The 22166-nt window shown below is 36.1% G+C and overlaps 1 long non-coding RNA gene across 1 annotated transcript; it reads right to left on the bottom strand.

Annotated features, from left to right (window-relative positions):
• Positions 1 to 15704: 15704 nt before the first annotated feature.
• Positions 15705 to 19604, bottom strand: LOC129358224 (uncharacterized). Its single transcript, XR_008605776.1, has 3 exons — positions 19561 to 19604; positions 16459 to 16520; positions 15705 to 15963 (listed from the first exon to the last, which is right to left on the bottom strand). It is a non-coding gene; the product is annotated as an uncharacterized LOC129358224 (long non-coding RNA).
• Between the last annotated feature and the right edge of the window lie 2562 nt (positions 19605 to 22166).

Here is a 22166-nt window from a genome sequence, read left to right as displayed (position 1 = left end):
ATAGATTGGACATGAGTTGATCAAAAGTCCAAGATGATAGCTGTAAGATGTCTTATATATGTCTAAATCTGGCTTTTGTGTAATTTTTAATCAAGCATTTACATTTTCATGAATTCCTCATGATAAAGGAAAAAAGTCTTTATGTGACAGGGATGCACAAGTAACTCCTTTTGCAATAAACTATTGATATTGAGGTCTGATACAATAAGATAAATTTATTAAAATACCCTGAGGATTGAACCCAATTGTGTTTTGGATCCAAAACAGAACTGAAAAGAGGAAGCTCATGAAAATGCAACTTCACTTCTTTTGGGCAAAACAGCTTAAGTGTTTAAGGTCTTAAAATCAAATAAAATACTTAAAATGTTGCTGATGGGAAATTTTCTGTAAGAACTGCTGAAATCATCTCAATAGGAGACATAAAAAGTCCTATTTGTAATACCTGTTGAAATGTTGGTGACCTTTCAGACAACACTGCTGATTTGACTAGATTCTCTACCTGGATGTTGTAAATATTTTCTAAAATAGTGTACATCTGGTCTTGGGTTTATAAAAGCTTCCTTCCTTATGTCTACACTCTTACTGACACTGAAAATGGGTTAAACAATGCATGCACAGTGCATCCACATTATTGCAAAGCCACATACACAAATGAAAACCGATGAATTGTAAGTTTGTGCACACCAGTTTTTAATTAAGGGAACATATTTTTTGCAGTCTTGTGTTTTTTCCTCATATACCCGTGAGGGGTTACACCAACTATTTCATGGTCATCACAAAAAGCAAACTAAATGAAGTTAAAATATATAAAACATGTTAACATGCTGGTAGAATATAATAAGCAAAATAGATATGACAACCATGAGATAATGAAATGAAAAGCTCATCTCAGTGCAAAGTCACACAAAAAGCTATTTTAAAACAAGGCCCCTCTCAGATTCTTGATGAAATCTTCAAGTCCTCATATTGATGTGTTGATGTGTAACTTTTGTATAAAGTCTTTAATTTCATCTTTTTGTAGATATACAAAAAGAAATACAAGTCCCAAAAATATCTGAAATACATCACACAATGAGAAAAATAAGCTAGACTCAAAGTAGCACTCTGTCATTCTGGTACGAGACAGATAATTTGTGAATAAATCCAACTGTATGGACCTGCTGTCATCTGAACAAACACACCACTCTATCAGAAACAACTAATCAGAGCCAGGACAAGCACTTCCCACCATGCTACAGCTGGTTCACTACAATAGAGGCTGCCCTGAATGCTCAGGCTAGTTAGGATGGCCACCAATGACAGCAAATAAATGGTTTGCCTGGAACCGTAAGTTATTTCTCCACCATTAACACATTTTCTCGTTGACAGCAATACGGCATTCCTTCTGGTTGTGATAGGTTGTTTATGCCTCAGAGCAAAGCAGAGCATTTTTTCAGGTATCTCACAGAAGAGGAGGAGAAGCTCAACATTTTCACAGATTATCTGTCCTATATTACATTGATTGTCACAACATGGCACAGTTTTAACATAGGTTTTGTGGTCCTCTTTTGTCAGGGTTTTCTTTTGCCTGTTGCTTCCCTCTCCTTACACTAGTAGAGCCAAGAGGCTGCTCCCCCTGGAGAGCGTGACTGGGTCCTACACACCTGTGATTCATCATCTAATCAGCTAGGAGTATGTGAGGAGCAGGCTGCCAGCACTTTGACGCCCGAGTGTTTATCAGTAATAATACACTGCGCCCTTCCGAGCCAGCACTTAGTGTTTTCTCTGAAGTTGCTTCTAGTAATATGTTCTTGATGCCTCTCTCTCGGGTGTTTCCTTGTGACATTCTGGAAATACCTCTGTGAAGCCAGAGTTCCTGGCTCCTGGATTTCTCCTCTCATGAAGCCATGGATCATTACCCACTGGTTGCTTGAGTCCCTTCTTCACCTCTACAGATAAATCATGAATTGTTCCTGGATTCGGTTTGCTCCTCGTTCCTCCTCACCTGAACTTACCTGTGCCGGACCAGTTTGAAAACCTCCACAAGGAGACCAAACCCTGGAAACCACTGTATTACTCCCCTGGTGGAAAATAATCTTCATTTCAAAGTACAGACAACCCTGGCTGCCATCCTCAAGAACAAGAACCACACATTCTCATTTTTCATCATTTTTAAAATGAACCTTATTCATCTGATTATCTGTTCTGCTGGTGGTGTTTTGTATGTGGGTAAAGAAACTGGGACCCATCATGACAATATTCTCATAAGGCTTACGTACTGTAGCTTTAACTTGTATAAGACAAGAATAATATTTTTTCATTTTTTTTGTTATATGATCAAGTCTAAATAATGAGATTAGTCAGCGGTTCTCTCATATACAAATAAGCACAATGGACATTCACAAGGTTAACACAAGTCAGTAGTTGTCAGTTTTTTGTTGATTGCACACCATCTTTAAAATAACATACAATGAACCAAAACCTTCCCAAAAACAAGCCATTACTTTATATATTTATTTTCTATTTTTTAGTTCAATTTCTAAAGTTTTTTCTTTATTGGATAGAGGCCCCTGACTCTTAGGTAAAAAATCCTTACATGCACAACAGCAAAGAATCAACAAAGCATTGCATAACACAATGTAGTTCTGCATAGAAACTCTCAAAGGGAGGCAGGTTGATCAGCCATGCTTGATTTGTGTTTGTTCCCAACGTGACAGACTTTCCTGTGGAGTCTGTGGCAGCTGAATACTAAAGAGGCAGAAAGGCTGTGATCTGGAGAAGGCGCATAGGTCTAAGTCACCTCCTCAGAGACACCAGGTGCTTCGACGAACAAGGGAAGAAACACAGACTTAGACGTTATTCATTGATACCGCCCACTGAGCTAAAGAGTTTCAAATAGGGGGAATTACAGGATCAATAGTGTGATTAGCAGAGGCCTTGTAGCTATAGTGTGTTGTTGGCAATCCTTTGCATCATGCTAAACCCAGGGGACAGGACAGCTGCTGCTCTTTCCAAGCATGAGAGCCTGAGGAGGAGGAGAGATAGGTGAGAAAGAGACTGAAGCAAGTCAAACTAGTGAAACCAGCAAGGCAAAGCATTTAAATCAGATGAATAGAAGATGTTTTCCCAAAAACTCTTTTAGTGTTCACAACTTCTTGTGATTCTGATGTTTATTTAATCTAAGGTCTAATACTAAAATTGTCTGTTGCTATAAAGAGCTATTCAATAAAAAAATAGACAAATGTCACTGATGTCTGTGATCTATTGTACCATTAGTATAACATAATGCAACTGGGTTTAGGACAGTCTTCTTCTTTACTCTCATCACTCTGATTATTATTGTTAATAATAATAATAATAATAATAATATAATTATTATTATTATTATTATTATTATTATTATTATTATTATTATTATTATTATTTTAAGACAAAATGCATGGATTCTAAAACACAAATGTTGGAATTCTTTATGGAAAAGCTCAGCATGCACAATTCAAAAATACATTTCTGGCTGAGGTGATCAAGCAATATGCTGAATCATTTCAATGTCTTTTAACAATCTTAAGATGTGCTTAAGAAATATCAACATGCTCCTTTAAGAAATGTCGTGCTGAACATCACCGATCCCTCAGACAGTGATATGGTGTTATTAGAGTTTTGTGGAGCGCCTCAGGATCACCTATGTAAATAGTTTCTTTAAGGATACCATTTTCTCTTTCTCTATGTCACTTTTGTGACAGTGTTCTGTGGACAACTTTCATCTGATGCAAAAGTACGCAAATTGCTTACACCTGTTTAACTTGATAGACAGTTGTGCAGTGGTATATAATTAGTGCTATATGCTTTTATAAATGATATGCTGAAATGGAGTAGACTGGCTCTCATGCTTGGAATGATGTGAAAAATTTTGAGCCAGCTGACACTGTAATTTAGGGTGTGAGTGTGCAAGTAAGTAACATAAGCATATTCATCATCACTATAAGCTGTAATCAATGCTAAGTCAAAATATGACTGTTAGTATAATAATGACACAAAATAAAGGTTTTTTTAACATCTCATACAATGCAGTCCTTAAATCAAGACAGGTAAACAAAACGCAGCAGAGCACAAGGATGTGTAAGATGTGCTTGTTCAAATTTTCTATGTTTTTTCAAAATTCTCTACTTCAGTTTTAACTGGGCTGCATCAGTAGATCAGTTGTTAACACTACTGTTTTATAGCAGAAAGGTGATGCGTTTGAAGCCAGGCCTTTCTTCATGAAGTTTGTGTTTTCTCTGGGTACTCTTCCTCACAGAGTCCAAAGACATCCATCTGTATGCATGCATATGAGTGCGTGTGTTTGCATGCGTGAGCGTGTGTGTGTTTGAGCTTCTGTTTGTAATGTCTGTCTTTATGTTGCTCTGTAATAGAGTGTTGACCTGTCCTTGATGTTTCCAACATCTCTCTCACTGACTCATGAGGAGAGCTACACCAGCTACTATGCAGTCCGACAATGCAGTCCTTTAGTGGGTTGAGAAAATGGACTTGCATAATGTAAAAATATTGGATTTTTGACATTCAAACAACTGCACATGGATTTAAAAAGAATTGTTTGGGAAGTTGAACATATTTTATTCATGAATCTCCAAGCATAAATAATGCCAGGTGAATCAAAGGTGAATCAAATGTCTGCATTCACTTAGATTGTAGTTGCAAAGCATTGTTCTAACAAGGAGAACAGGACCAGGAACAGTTTGCCAAAATAGGTTGTTGATAGAAACATTTATGAGAAGGATGAGAAGGCTGGACAAATCCACATGAATGGCAATTCTAATAAATGTGTTGCATGGGAACCTACTTGATGGAAAACTGTGTTTACAGTGATGTGTTTTCTGAAAGATTAGTGTAAACATTGAGCTGATGAAGCTGAGAGTCGGAGCCATCTTGTGAACAAAATGGAGTCAAAGTGAGTGAAAACTTTTGGAAATACAGAAACTTGTATGCTATGTCAGTATGGAAATATAAAGACTTTGAGGGAACAAAAAATATGTTGGAGAAAATAACTCAGACTCTATAAAGATAACATACTCTGCTGAGCAAAGTGGAAATACCTCAGGGAACATTTGAAATGAGAATTGTTGGAAGTCAGTATGCTATAAAATCTCAACCATTCTTGGACAGTATGTGCGGAGTTTGCGTGCCTGACAGAAAACCTACAATTTTTCAGAGTATGTAGGAGCCTTCAGAGTTGGTTGTCACTAATTTTCTTAGGTTACAAAAGTGAAAGTAGACTAATAATGTTACAATGAAAAGTGTAAAGAAATCCAAAGTAATAATTCTTCTGGCTTGAAACTAACTCTTTAATCATATATATTAAACACTTACATTAACTTTGTAAACTTTACAGGTAATATTTTTTTCTTAATAAAATTTTAATTAAATGATATCCTAGTTCAATGAGGTGCTGAATCCAAACACTGGGACATGGCAGGCAGAAACATTAACAGGGGAATCTATTGAAAGTGAAAAATAAACACTGGTAGCAAAAAGGAGAGATGAGGCAACAAACTATTATGGCACAAGGAAAGTGAAAGTGTTGGAGTAAATAGACATAGCAACTGGTGAAGGAAAAAGGAAAAAAATCTATCAGAGTTATAAGAAGAACTAAGAAGAAATTAATGAAAACCAGCAGCCATCTCAGAGTGGTAATTCAAAGCTGTAATACAGATAAATATGAGACTGCAACTGTGAGAGTTTGGAAGATTAGAGGAAGCTGAAGAAATGTTTCAGAAATGACTTAAAATATTTTTGTGAAATATCATTTCATACTGTGTCCAGGTACCGTAGGTGGTGGTGTGCACTTTAAAATAGAAACATAATCAGCCATTAAAGACATGAAAATAAAAAAAAAAAAAATGACTGAACTCATACAAGGAAATATTGGGAACCAAAGAAAAACCACTGCATTCCAAATCAACCCCAAGAAAGATTCAACCTCAAAATATAATGTACTACCTCAAAGTACAAATCACCAAGTGAGCCATATAATCACTACTATGATCAATTTGTAATATGTTGTATTTTATATTTTAAAGAGAAAAATTGAGATCCCTCTCCAGGAAAAAAAGTCACTTCCACAACACAACATCGTTGTAGTTTTTTGAGATTCCACATTGCTGCATTGCTGTTGTTTGCTAAGTATTCTCTGAACCAAGCTGCTGAAAAATGTAGCTTGTCATGTTGCACCTGTCCTGGCAGAGAGTGCCAAAAAAATCCTATAAGACACAATGTGTGCAGTAATCAATTTGTATGCAGTGTGGGACTTCTAGGAATTGAAAGAATGGATGAGGAGAATAAACATGATGGTGCATTAGTTTAAATTAAAGGTTCTCACTATCACTTGTAAAAAAAACAAACAAAAAAAAAACATAGTTGCCTCTGTTGCATGTTGTTTTCATGCGGATCATCTGTATATACAATGCTTAGAAAGATAGATGATATTTTTCCCCTGTGTTTCCCTTTGAAATAGTGTTTGGCAGTATTTTAAGGTCACAACTTTTATGTATGCCAGACCATCATCAATCTTAATTCTAAATGTGATATCAGAGTATTATGACATATTTCTTTATTGTCAGGTTCAATGAGGCATAGGCCCTTTCCACCTTTATCAAACTCCAAAATTAGAAGACACCTTTTAGACAACTTTTAGAGCCAAACACTAAATGACTTTGGCAACAAGCTTTCGAGTGGATCAAACATATATATATATATATATATATATATATATATATATATATATATATATATATATATATATATATATATATATATATATATATATATACACCTATATATATAGCTGGTGTAAAAATTTTTTTTTTGGGGGGGGGGGTCTAGTTTGGCTTCAGAACCATGCTTCCATTTGACTGGAAAACAAACAGTACTAAAACACAAGTTCATGACATTACATTAACTATAAAAAAAATATCCTCGATGAGTCCAAACAGAGAGCGGTTTTACACCTCAGCAAATTTGCACCACTGTTGACAAGCACATATTTAAAGTGCTGAAGCATAGAAGCTAAGCTCCACTTAAATTGCACACCAGCAACGCTCTGTCCCCTACCCTGTCAGTATGGCACTATAGCATCACCAGTGTACCTCAATTCACTCCAGTCTTTATGCATTTAGTGGTGCTGTCTCTGTCTCACTGACTGAATTTCATTATAGCGTACTATTACACAAGCAAGCTGCTGGGCTGGCCTCGGGATGAGAGGACCAATCAATATAGTCAGTGTGTGCCCCCTCTAATCTCTGTCGCTTGTGTCAGTTTGGCTATCTGTAATAGATCTTAAGGATTAAGGGGACCCTTCTTAAGACACTTTTTCACTGAGCACTAGCCGGTCAGCAGAACCCATAGGGGTTAGCCCCGGTCAAGCTCATCTATTCCTTATGCAGCATGAGCTACATAAGAAATGCCAGGAAAACGGTAAAAGTGGCATACTAACATAAAGAGGAGAAGATGAGAAAACATGAACAAGGTTATGCCACTATAGATAGGGGTGGAGGAGGGCAAAAGAGCAGCTGTGACACAGAATGACAGCCAAAGAGGAGGGGATAGGACGTCAGAGTGCAGAAAAACTGTGGATAAACAGAGAGTGAAGCGAAGTGCAGCAAATAAAGATAGAGGAAGAGGAAGGGAGAGAGTTGAGCAGAAAGGAGGATAAGCAGCAGGCAGCAAACGCAAGAGCCTATGTAATTTCTCTAATCCTCCTGGCATTTATACTTTCACCAGACAGATAATAAAAATGAAAAATAAAATGGAAAACCTTCACCCTCAGACTGGGCACAGGATTTTTTTTTTTTAATCTGTTGCACTGCTTAACTTCCCCCCCCACCCCACTTCTTCCACAATGCCTCAGTGGCTGTGTGCTGAGTCAGCAGAATTCTATTTGGGATATTACTTCATGTCAAGGCAGATGGCAGAGGTGACTCACTACAGGCTTGCTACATTAATGACAACAGACAGACGTGTGGATAAATGGAAAGATACATCTCAAATTATTCAAGCCCCTTTAGTAAATGAGTTTTTGGAGAGGAGTGAGGGTAAAATAAACTAACTAGAATTATAATATCTCAACACAACTACGGTTAAAAGTGGTTTCTCATATTTAAAAACAAAATGCTACTTTTACTACTGTAGTCTCAACGTCATTCGGCCAATGCATGACCGAATGACGTTCCTTGGATTTTTCATAGCAGCATCTCCATTTTCCTGTTAGGATCTGCTGCAGAAGTAAGGCGAACTAAGGAAGTAAGGAGTACCAGTATTTTGGTACTCTAAAAAATATTCATTCACTCTTCATGGACAGAAGAGTGAATGTGTTTGCATCCTGTAATTACTGTTTTCCAATCCCACCAGATATTTTTGGTCCAGTTCAAGCAAGGTGAGTATATAACTTTTCAATTGGTTTTCTGACACCAAGCATAGATAGGCAAGTTTCAACTTGCTTATAGGTGTCATGTCATTTTGTCCCAGATTTTCTGATCTTTGACTGAATCTAATTGCCCCTTTATGTACTACAGTTCTTTTAGAGACAGAGGAAGCAAAGCAGCTCTCAAGCATTACTGAGCCACTGGCATAATCTGCAGTTGGCATACTGTTCCTTTCACCACATGCTTACAATTGTATTTCAAGGAACATTGAAATACAGCCTTATTTCTCTTGACAGTGATATTTGCATCTTGTAATGAAACATTAACAACAATGTTCTCAACATTTTAGTTTCAACTAAGGACAAAAAAAGGACTTGTTTTTGTCTGGCAGGCAACTGAAACCCACAGCTGATGGGCTAGGTATGGATCCAAAAGCCTTGCTGGGTTCAGAAACCAAAAAGGAGGGAGCTGTTTTAGTTGTAGAAGACACTTCAGACAGCTTCTGTAGGCAGACTGAAATAATGTATGCAAATCTCAGTTTCTTATGAGTTTTCATCTGTAATATCTCAATGAATGCAGGGGTTTGTAGTTCAATCACTCCATAGATAGATAGATAGATAGATAGATAGATAGATAGATAGATAGATAGATAGATAGATAGATAGATAGATAGATAGATAGATAGATAGATAGATAGATAGATAGATAGATAGATAGATAGATAGATAGATAGATAGATAGATAGATAGATAGATAGATAGATAGAGATAGATAGATAGATATAGATAGATAGATAGATAGATAGATAGATAGATAGATAGATAGATAGATAGATAGATAGATAGATAGATAGATAGATAGATAGATCACTATTCGATGGATCAATCAATCACTATTCTGCAGGGTGACCCCAAAAAAATCCTGGAAAGTGACATATTTTATGTTGAACTTGTTCCCCACTTTAGGATCCATTTTATGCCTGAATGATTCATAGGACAGGATAAAGTGGTTTAAAAGGGACAGCTGCTTGACTGAAAATAACTGTAGATAAGTAAAGAACTAAAAACAAAGTTCAACCAACCTTCAACAAACCAGGAATCATGTTGATCAAGATTTAGATGCAAATTATAATGCAATCTGACTTCTCTGCAAAGTGTACCAACACTTTGCAGTGTTTTGGTTTGGGTTTGTCAGGTGTGTACAGCCCAAATTATTTGGTGAACATAGTTTTATGCAAAGGAAATTTACGCTTTACGCTTACAGCTGGTATTAATCTTCTGAGAAATTTGACATGTTCATTAATAATTTGCTAACCATTCAAGAGAAAATGAATATTTTCAACTTCTTGTGAGGATTTAAATGCAGTTGTATGTCGTGCCAATGGATCAAAAGGGCTTTTCCCTGTTGAGGGAAAAATTAAGATGAGAGAAAATTGAAGTAGTTTTTAGGTGGTACATAAAGCCCTTTACTTCTACTTCTGGACTCAAACAAATGTGGCCCTCTTTTTTTCTAAGCACATCACAATTAACCCAGAGTACAAGGAGGTCAGAAAGAAGTTATTTCAGTCATTTTCTGCTGTTTCTACACCTCTGATGATGCCAGTGCCCTTAAATCTTCTTGAATACCCTTTGAGTGATTGGATGAGCAGAGAGCCAAATTGATGTGGGTGTATCTGGCCGCAGGCATGCAAATCTAATTGGAAAGAACAAATACATTTAAGGTAAATGTACTCATAAGAATGCCATTCATAGAAACTAGATGAAAAGCTACAGCCCTCCACTCTACATTGTTCTGACCAAAATCAAAAAAGTTTTTTGCAGTATTATTGCAGTAATACTGAAGAAAAAGTAATTTGCTAATTTTTCAGATATTTGTCTGATTTGAGTAATTGTTTTTCTACTGAAAAATAAAGTGGGAAATCTTTCATCTCCAAAAAAAGAATACACAACAAAAGAGCAGGACATTTCATCCAAAGTTTAATTTAGGGCACACTTTAAACTTAGACATCATTTTAACTAAAACAAGAAGGCACAGGCTCTATTAAAGCAATTTTTAAGGGTCAAGATCATCATATATTTTAATGCCATAAAAAATTTTTTTTAAAGCAATAAAATATAATAAAATAATAACCAATCAATTGTTCTTCAAAGCTAATAAGTAATTTTAAAAGTACTTTTTTAACAATATAAAGGCCTTGGGCACATCTCTCTTAATAATGTGAAGTAAGCACCATATATGGACGTTGATATGTAATCTGGATCAACAGATATGCAGCAGTGACTTTGACTTGAAATTCAAGCTGGAGAATATGCTGGGGATATATACTATTATTCACAAATGCCTGAGTTTGACATTCAAAACCTCAAAGGGAAAATTTGCGAAAAGCATAATATGTGCCCTTTTACTACATTTACTATCAATATTTGTTCTGCTTTAACTAATAAACACCAAGTGCATATAAATATATACATTTCTTTTTCTTTTTTTTTTTCTTTTCCATTAAAACAATCAAACAGTTAAAGTCCATGTAAAACAGTATTAGGAGCTTACCGGCTGTCCTTCACAGTTTTTTAAAGATTTGCACAGTTTGCACCTTGCATGCGATCAACACTGTTTGTCACACATGCTGTGCCACTTTCTCAAACATGAGTGAGAGGTCAGCCACACCTAAAATACACTTTTCCGATTGCCAGGAGATTGACTCCACCTGGTTCTCATCTGTAGCAGGCAGAGCACAAAGAAGAAGCAAAAGGGGAGTGGCGTCTTAGCAATTCACCAGAACAATAATACTTCAAAAGAAACATGGAACTTTTTATTTTTATTTACTTGACAAAAACCAACTGTCTATAGAGTAACTGACTACCTTCAAAATATTTTCTATCGCAAATGCTTTAACTTACTACACAATTTTCTATGGTTACACCAGACAAAAAATTAAAAAAATTAGTGCTGAGTTTGATGATTAAGAAAACTAAATGTAGCCCTACAACTTGTACTACTATTTTTTTTTAATTCAGGGAAAGATTTTCATCTTTCCCAGAACCGTTGATTTGGTGACATGAAAACATTTCCACCGAGTTCAGGGATGATGTTGACAAAAGCAAAATTCTCAGTTTTGAATTAAAATAAGTATTGGAAGATTTTTTTTTAATCTTTCAACAAAACTGGAATGTTGTAGGAATAGTATGTCACCTTGATGGTGTTCCAGTAGCGAGTTCAAGCTTCTTGTCCCTCTGGGGGCTGTACTTTCACTAGAAACCCTGACAGTGTTTTTTTTTTTTTTTTTTTTTTTTATGACTTTTGCCACCATTCTGCTATTGCAGTATAATGCTTTTATAGCTCTCCAAATCAGTCCTTTCCAGCTATCCAGTTTGTTTATTCAGGGAGCAGCAAGATCTTTCAATTCTAAGATTGAAGCTTTACTCACACTGCCACCATGGACATTAAATAATTTACTGCTCTTCTTTTTGTAACGGTAGCCACCCACTGAAAGTAAAGAAAGCCATCTGCTTTCCATTGACAGAAAGGTTTTAGGGTATGTTCTGAGGCTTTTCTCATTTCTTCATTCAAGCTCGGTCGTCTTCTTTTATTCTAATTATGAAGGATAAATTCTAAACCACTTTCAACTCGTGAAGCTCCATCAGGTGCTTATAAATAACTTCAAATTGATCAATCAGCCTTGGGTCATGCAGGTTTTCTAAGGATGCATTCACACCAGTCCTCCTTAATACACTTTAATCAAACAAAATCATCTGCTTTGGAAGTCTGCTACATTTGGCAAAGAGTGCAATCAAACTCTGCTGTGGACCAAAAAAGTTAACACTGGTCTACCTAAAAACTTAGATCATGGTTCGGTTGAACCAAACTAGTGCAGTTCAAATTCATATGTAAATTTCAAACAGACCACAGACTGCTCCAAAAGCAGGAAGAGGACTACAGCACCGGGTATTCTGATTTATAAAACCCAAAGAAATATGAAAGAAATTACTTGTTAAAATGTAAAAATTTAACAAATAGGAATTTCTTTTGCATTGGAGAGGACACTGAATGATCATCCCCTGCTCGCTATCATTCTTTTATTTGTGACATGAGTTAAACAAAATGCAATTGGTTGAAATACATATCTATTAGGTCATTGACTGACTGACCTGAAATTGTCAGAAAATTATATTCTCCGTGGTCTTAAACATCATAAACACATATTGAAAGAAAGTGAGTTTATGAGAAATTCAAAACAGAAACTGTCATTTGTGATCTTTTCATTACAGTACACAGTTGGAGAATGGAAATTTATTTATTTTGCAGAGTTTGTCCTTCACTTCTGAAATGCTTAGACAAGTATCAACAGTGCCAGAGGGGATGCATGCAATTTGGAAAGAGAAATTAGTCAAGAAGATGTTTTCCATTCCCAGACTAAGACTTGAATATTTAGATTTTCTGATGAGACTGAGTGCTCAATTGTGGTGGTTGACCTGACAGTTTGGAGTTCAGCTGCTGAATATACCCATGAGCTTTAATGAAATCATTTCATCCTGAAACAAATCAGTGAAAAATCAAATGCACACAGTACTTCCAATTCCATACATTGCCTTCATTAAAAAGGCTTTCTTACTGTGCATTTACACACCTGTATTTGACATGATCTGAGTGACTGCTATGCTATACATCTAGACAATTATGATGTAATGAAGCACATTTGTTTGCCTCAACATATGTTGTCATATCAAAAACAGAAAGAAAATTAATTTTAAAAAATTCTATAGCTTCGCCATCAACATAACTTCAGCGGTATTCAGTTTAGGCATTGTTTGCTATTTAACCACATGATTTTTTTTAAAGACACCTTGGAATATTAGCTAAAAGCTGGGCCACCATGAACAAGGAACTAAGTCACACAAATCAAATCTTGTCTGTGTAGCTGAAAGTTTAAAAGGTACTTTCTCCCTTCTATGGATTTAAATGACAAAGCACAAACAGAGATTGCATATGACTGGTTTAATATCACACATAAACATTGTTCTTCTGCAATTTTCACTCTTTGTTGAATGAGCAGCAGCTTTTTTTCAATTTGAGCTCAGAGTTTGTTGAGGAAGAAGACGTCTGACGCTTGTTTTTGGAATTTTGCTTTGGATGTTTTATTTGATTTTTCCCAACTACAAGTTGCATGTTAACAAAAACTGTTTGACAGGAGGGTATGTTTTCTGTAAAGGATGATTGAAAGATCTGTCACACTTTTAATCTGAATTAACCTAACTCCAAAAATCCTTATTTTGGCCAGAAAGTAGACTCGCTGAAGTGCATCTTGAGCTGCTGTGAGAGCACTGGGAGATGGCCACTATCGCTGGCATCATGTTCGACTGCTGAGAGTAATTGCAGAAGTCATTATCAGGGCCTCCTGCCATTAACTACGAGACTGACAGCTAAAGGTTGATCTAGGAAGATGGCTCAAATTTTCAGAAAGCATTGTTGTAATTACATATGGGCCAGATCTGTTTGAGTGTCAGAAACGGCAAAGCAAGTGTTAATGCTGGTACAGATTGTTCCCTGAGAAGAGCAATGGAGGTGGCCCTTGAGAGGAAGAGGGCAACATCGAAGGAGCTGATAGATAAATGCCAAAGCAAAAAGTAAAGGACCTGGTGCTTTACTTACCACGGAGGTGGTAACACACAAGCTACTGATCTGGAAATGTTGGTGACCCAGTCAGGGCCGGATAAACTCTCATTGAGTCCTCTGGGAGGGTATGAGATGTTGTGAGATTTAAAACACTGATCTTAGAGTACATCACTGAAGATGTGTCTGAGTGGCACGGTAGGTGCACTTTAGAAACAAATCATTACTTATTTGTCCAGAGGAATGTCTCCTTTAAAAAGTATTTCATTTATGTCTAATATCATTGAACAGTCACTAGTCCTGGAACAATGCAGGGTGCAATAACAAAAATTTGGATAACTGCTGAAACACAATACATCCTAAGACTCTAGGCACTGTGCTAATTAAGCACAGTGGGATTGGGCTGAAACACTGGGCCTGAAATAATATGACATGTAATTACATGTCATAATTAAATAATATGACATGTAATGACAGGTAAAATATTATTTGTGACAACAGTCTACCATGTTGTTAAGTTATGCTGAAATAAATACGTACACAAACTTCCATTTTCACAGTTGCTGTAAGCACAGGTAAAAATGTTCCATGCAATGTTCCATGCAATGTCACTGTTTGACTGACATTGCATGGACAGTAAAATGAGTTGCTTGGTGTCCTGGAAGCTGTGGTCAGCTATTCAATTTTTGGTTTTACAGATCTTAGAAAATTATGCCTTTGTGGTCTAAAAGTCGAGTATTTATTTATTTATATTTATTCTTCAGGCTGCCATGTGATATTTTTAGTGAGAAATACATTTCAATTGAGTACTCTAAGCTCCAAATGAATGACTGTCAGTTTGCAGGTAAAAAGTGTAGCTGACTTTACTTGTTTGCTGCCTCGATAATGATGTAATCATTATGGGATATAGGATATTTGCCACATCCTATATATACTGTCTTTTTTATTTTTTAAAGCCCATTACAATAGACTCTCAAAATGTAATTCTAAAATAAAGTGAATTAATAGCTTGGTCTGTTAAGATGAGATGTTAAATCTTTACATTTTATTTTAATCATTCACCAACCTACATTGTCAATTATAAGATTCAAGTATTTCGCATGGGTCTGTTTCTGGGAGTGCAGTCTCTTCTGACATCTGTTGTAGCAGCAGAAACTGAACAAGGTGATAAACAAGGCAGTTTTTGGAAATGCTCTGGAACTGGAGCAGAGTTGCATCAGTCAGATCCACAGTAAAACAAACAAGCAAGTAAGACTTTTGAAAGAAATTTTAATAGTTTAAGATACAAACATAGTCCTCTAGTACCAATAAAGTGTTGAATTAAATTACTCCTTCTTATTGTGTATTTTTACTCTAAAACCAAAATTATCTTACGTTATGAGGAGGACTTCATAATGGGAACCCAGCAAACTATTTTGGCTTAGCTTTGGTTAATAAATAAATAAATACAAAAACATTTTGAGTGGCTTGAGTGTTATTTTCCAGACTGCAATAAGTCAACACCCCTCTACTGGACATCAGACAAAATACAGCATAAAGGCGCTCAAATGGGTTTTAATTTACGGCTGTACTGTGTATTGTTGTTATTTGTTCATTGGGCTGTGAAGCAAAGAATAAGCATCTTATTGTATTCTTTAATTTAATTTTACTCATACATCTCTTATCTCGAATACACATTTATTAAAATATGTGCCTTCCATTTGTGTAAGTTCTACCTTTCATGTACACTTGCATTAAAGTAGATTATGTTATGACAACTAATGCAGAGCAGTAAAACCTGCAGCTTTGTCTGCCCTAATGGTGTCTCTTTGAGTAAAAGGGGATCGATAGGCTTGGCCTTTCACAGATGATTTCCACAGGTCAACAAAAAGCTGAGGGGGAGGTAAGAGTGTCAGTTTGTGCTCACACAAATTCCTCTTCAGCTTTGCTGGCAGCTTCAGTTGTGCTGGGGTTGTGCCTAGGGGAAAGTACATCTTTGCTTAATGTCTTCTCTCAATGGAGCAGGAAGATAGTTTGTTTTACTCCTGTCATGGCCAGTTGGGGCTTTGCTCGATGTTGAGATGCCATAACACATACCGATAATAATATAGTGATCGTAATAGCAATAAAACACCTTTGTCACACCTCTCAGGCACATTAGAGTAGAATGGATTAGCCTGGGTATTATTTTTCCCTTTTTTGGCCATACTTCATTGCCTCTCTGCACTAAGCCAGGCTCATTGCATATTCTGCAACACGCATATGGTCTTGCATTAAAAATTTGGAGGTAAATCCAGAGTTATGAAGCAGCAAGAGCAACACTTGGAGGCCCAGTGCAGCAAAACAACTTAATGTCAGTCACTAATCTAGTTGCAGGTGTTCATAGGAGCAGAGCTCAATTAAAGCAAATTGGCTTCCACACAGTTATTTAAATTAGTTTAGAATCAAACCCCCATAACCTAAATATGCTTACCTTGGCAAAACTCTCCCTCCTTATCCTCCTCACTTACCAAGACACTGTCGAGAAGGGAGGAGCTGAAATAAAAATGAATTGACATTTAAATCAGTCTGGAATGTGAGCAAAAATGAGATCAGGGTCTGTACTCTCCCCGCTGCCTTAATCAAGGCTTGGATGTGATGACACCCACCCCATACGGACGTTCCTGGCTAGTATCTCAAGAGAATCCCAAGGTAATAAGGTATTAATTCACTACCCACACTGCAATTAGCCATCAATTATAAGCACCAGCAGTGTCCTACACAGATGGACTTTCAAACTTTTTTGAAGGCTTCTAAACTTCATTTAGAAGTCTTGTCCTTTATAGATCACTGATCATTAAGGGCAATGTTTTAATCTTAAGAAACTGGCAGAATTTGGGCATCAAGCATGTTACCTTCAAGATCTACACTCTTAAAACTACTATGTGAAAAACAGTCCAGGTTGAGTAATTTATGGAATGCTTACAATGCACACTGTTCAAAGCAACAGTCTTGGGTTATAAATTTCAAAAAGTGGGTTAATTTGTATCAGGTATAACTAAATTTTTATACATAAATAACTCATAACTCTGATTAAAATTTGTTTTATCCTCATGAGATAGCAAGGATGGGGTTAGGTTACAATGGAAAAGAACACCCTGGAGAGAGTAATATACCCATAGACCCACACATAAAAGGTCTTTCAGAGCAGCTAATAGACTTAACATTGCATGTGAAATGCAAGAGAAAGCTTAGGGGGAGGTAATGGACCTAAATATAGATATTTAGAGCGTTATTCTGATTGGTTTTTATTTTGACTATTAGTATGTTGCACAATTTTGCATAATTTGGGCAGACAGTTTAGTGCTTTTCATCTAGAATCTTTGTAGATCGGGCCATTAGCTAAAATGTTGCAGTTATATCAACAGACTTTCTCTTGTGTGGACTAAGATTATTAACACGACATTATTTTTTTATGTATAATTATATAAGGCATTTGACTATTTTCAGTTCTGTTTTCATCCTTTGGAAAGGCTTTACTGAAGGAATATCAAAATGGAAAAAAAAAAATCTTTATTTTCCCAGTGAAGTACTGTAAAACAAAATTGGAAGTGCCATCCTGACATCAAAGCCAGCCACTTGTAGTTGGAAATGGTGGTCAGTTAAAAATGAGACTCTCCTCTACCACTACAAACTGGGTCACTACTTTTGACTGAAGCTGTCTAATGTCTGTCCAGAAAGAATGAACCCAGCATTCTAGGTAAAGAAATAGGCTAGAGTTTAGAACAAAAGCTGCTTTTTGATGACTAGTACATTCTTTACTTCATCCCACTGTTATTTAAAGTAAGCTTAGAGGTGAGGAAGCACGGTCTTCATTGCGAAAGTGATAAGGCTTGGTGAGTTCAGGATTCAGCAGGTCTGAAAATCTTAACAAACCTGTTTTCCTCTCGTGCTTGAATTAATAATGCAACCTGCAGTAGCAAATAATCCATTAAAACCCACTGAATTACATGTGTTTCTGTTGAAATATGAATTTTAATTCAGTTGTCTATGTTATGAATGTTCCCCAACAAATAATTTGTGTTTGTACAGCCAAGGCTGTAAAAGTGTGAAGGAAGACTGACAATGTAGTTGAATCTGACAACTTGAAACTGAAATGTCACGCTTACTTCTTTTCTTTTCAATTCTTTTTTGTTTACTTGCTTTAACCTTCTCTTACATTTTATCTCCCATTCACCATTTACTTTGTTTTTCTTTGGATATTGATTTTTCTCCTTTTGTCTGCTGGAATATCTCTCCCCACATCAAATTCACTGGTCCAGTGGAGAGGAGGATCAGTCAAAGTACTCATTCACATCATATCAAATCTGGCTTATTTTCTCTTCATATCATCTCTCTCAAACTCTAGACTTCTTCCCTATATCGGCAGAGTCTCTTGTGGCCTGAAAACAGATCAGTCAATCTTAGTACTACATCCCCTGCCATCCCAATCTCACTATTTTCCCCATGATTTTATCTCAGTCTCTGCAGACTCTGTCTTCTGAATGCAGTTGTGCCTATAGTTTCTACTTGTTTTGTCTGTGTCTCTTTGTGTGGCTCGCAGTGTCTCTCTGTTTAAGTTGATCAGAAGATCAGTCAAATCCCGTGGGAAATGAACAGTATGTTAACAGGCCAAAGCACCTGTGGGAACGATGGCCACAGCTAACACAGGAGGCCAGTTGCGTCTAAATGATGTCCACTGTTGGTTATGAAGGGAAAACAAAACAAGAGATCTGCGCAGTCAGAAACTAGCTCCTGAGGTTGTAGACAAATTTAGGAGAAAATTACAGCCAGTGGGAGTGTTGTGATATTTAATGAAGTTGTGATTGTTGTCTTTCCTTTCATCACAACTTGTGTTGAGCAAAGTTTTAGTTCCAAGAATAGTAGTGGCCCCAAACAGAGCTCCAGGTTGAATCAGAGCCTGTTGAATTATTGTGCTTACTAGAAAAAAAGAAGTGCAATGTGCTGTGCAGACTTCAAAGTACATATCTTGAAAGAGCAGTTTTTGTCTGAAATGATAAGATGAGATACGGGAAGCTGCAGTTGGTAAACTTATTTAAAGAAAACATCTAATTCCCTTCATTTGTAAAACGTATCTTATAATTTTCATGCGCAGCCGAGCTGCAATTATTGCAGTGCAATAACTAAGTTAAAAGATAACTTCTCTGGAGGACAACCATGTAAACAACCTCTCATTTATAATTTAACATAGAGACATGGTTCGCAGCACATGAAGAAGCTTCAAGGTATTGCATGATACAAGAAGCTAATGTTTTTGTAACTTTGCTTCAGATCTTTTGGCAAACCAAAGGACAAAAAAGAAAGAAAAAAAAAACAAAGTTGTTGTTTTCTTCAGCTACAGTAAGACATTCTATCAAATGCAGCTTCTGTTACAAAGAAACACTGGGCTGCAAACTGCTTTGCTGATGAAAATCCTCCAAGAGAAAATTAATGAGCAATTTTCTGATAGTAAAAACCTATTATTCTTAGCCAGCGAAATACCAACATTTCAGTTTATACATTGGTAATTTTTCCCCACAAAGAAAGCAATACAGACCATTTTCACCTCTGGCGGAAACTTTCAATGAAAACATGTGAAACTGATAAAATCTAAAATAGTTAGAAAGAAAAATATTACTTTATTTATCTTTTAATAATTTATTACCATGGCAACATGATTAAAACATAAACACAAAATTTATAAAATACGTGAATGCACCACTCAGAGTAGAGAATCTGTTGGTTATGTAACACATGCAGAACTTTTCTTGTTATTAGTCCTTGATAATTTCACTTTTAAAAAGTTTCATAAAGAAATATTTTTTTCTGTTTATTCTCATGTTTCCATGTAACCTTATAAATTGTTTTCTGATCATTGTCAATACTCTAGGTTGTCAAAAGAGTCACACTTTACAACTTTTAGCCATCCATTTGAGAATATCTTCATGCATACATTAACTTCTTATTCAGACTCAGCTGAATAACAAGCTGGGCCTGAATAACAGAGACTTACACTGTTATTTCCCAATGTGATGAGGAGACAGAAAAAATGCATAGTGGAAACCATATCATATTTTCACGTTACTGCATAAAATTATATTCAACTCATTTTTGCCACAGCTTGACATTAAGTGACACAAATCCTGTTTTAGGTCAGTGACAATTAACCCAAATTATTTATATCTCCAGTATGCCAGAATAATGGTAGGGAAACATCTTTTAGAGAATGTTATTTTTTTTTATTTTGAAATATACATAATATATTATAGGGTATTAATGGTGCACAAAAAAAAATAAAAAAAAATCTGGTTTGATATGTACTTAGATTTTAACTTTAGGAAAGAAAACCGCATAAGAATAAGTGGGATTTTTTTTTTACTTCAATCTGAATTAAGTTTAATTTAAGTGTGATGGAGACCAGGGGTTCCATCCCTAATAAATGTTAATTGGTATTATATTATGTTTAATTCATTTAGAGAACAAATGCTTTGTTTCAATGCTTTATTTCAGTTATATTGTGACATATAGTTAATCATTATTTCAGGCTGAGGGACTGGCCATCCTTCCTACACAGGGAGAATGTGCTGGAAATGTCTGTTTGTTTCTAATCATTTCTGTTGGTTTAATTTAGTTGAGTACTGACCTCTCTGGGTGTGACTCCTCAACAGGGTGGAACAGCAAAGGGAGAAAAATTCTCCAGGTGCTCCTAGAGAATTTGTTCTGCTACTGATCTTATTTTAGTCCTAATGATTTGCATGCATGTAAATATTTATTGGTACCATTTATTGTTTTATTTCTTGTTTTTTGTTTATTACCCCTTTACCTGGTATGAGTTTTGGAATTGCCCAAAGTATAAAAGCCAGCTTCTTTTTTTATCTCACTGTGAAGATGGGTGTTTGTGTGACCTGCAGCTTCCAATAAAGCCACCTCTACTGCATTTTGTTGCATTGCTTCCTTCCTAAACGCAGAGCCTCCACCGGTCAAAGTGACAGTAAGGTGTTTTAAGTGTAACAATATGAACTGACTGGAAATTTTGTTGGATTGTTTTTAGTGGATAAAATTATTTAAGTACCTCAGTGGATGCCAATGGCCCAATCTGGCTTTCAAGGTCTCTTGGGTGGTTTCTGCAGCCTCAGGGCTGTCTTCCATAGTCTTTACCTGGGCTCCCCTGGCTACCTGGCCATTACTGGATTCCTGTTGCCACTTGGTCTCCCTCCAGACAAGCTCCTGCCCTGGGCTTAGCGATAAAGATTCTTAAAAAACATAAAAATTATTGTGACTATAATAAAACCAGGAACAAGTCCCTCTTCTGGCATTTTGAGTTATTTACACACTTTTTTCAGTCCAAAGAAGGCCTGCTACAGCCTATGCAGTTTGTATAGCCTGCATTTAACTTTATTTCAAACAATTCTACTACCTTGTCTTTGTTCCAATGGCTTTCTTCTAGCCACTCCCATCAAGGCTGGATTTGTGAATATATCATTAAAATATGGCCAGTCAACAGAGTCTCCCTTCTGAGCTGTGAGCTCAACTCCTTCAAACTTACCCTATGCCTTTATTATGCTTAAAGGCATAGGGTATTGCATTATTGTTTTCAGAATAATGCAAAACTGTAAGTACAGTGCAAGTTTGCTGTTCTGTCATTTTCTGTTGATTTTTACAGAATTTAACAATGCTCTAAAGAATGATCAAAACTTAGATAAGTTATCATGAGTTTTAGTTAGAAGTATTGAATGCTCATCACACTTTTCAGTTTATGCTTTACAAAATGGTTTTGAAAATGTACAATTTTCCTTTCAAATCTTAATTGTATTCTACTTAGCACGTACAATCCTGAGAAAATAAATATAACTTTTTGGTTGTGACATGAGAAAATGTAAAAAAAAAAAAAAAAAAAAGGATAACAATTTTACCAAAGCACCGACATTATGTGTGCTTTCCTAATGGTGCTTTTTCTAATGGTGCTTTTTTCATAACTCAAAATTCTGTTATTTCACCTTTTCTTTAAAAAAAAAAGTATAGGTGAATGTCACCCATTTTGCTTTAAAATTGTAGGTTTAGAGTAACTTCATAGTTATTATTGGAGAAGCACACCCATGGACACTGACAGCAGCATATTTAAGGCCACATGGCATGATAAATGAGTCAGTCCACCTTGTAGGA

This window comes from Poeciliopsis prolifica, unplaced genomic scaffold (genome assembly GCF_027474105.1).
Source record: "Poeciliopsis prolifica strain line A6 unplaced genomic scaffold, Auburn_PproV2 SCAFFOLD003, whole genome shotgun sequence".
Lineage (NCBI taxonomy): Eukaryota > Metazoa > Chordata > Actinopteri > Cyprinodontiformes > Poeciliidae > Poeciliopsis > Poeciliopsis prolifica.
Note: the sequence above shows the minus strand (reverse complement) of the source record. Positions and strands in the feature narration are given on the sequence as shown.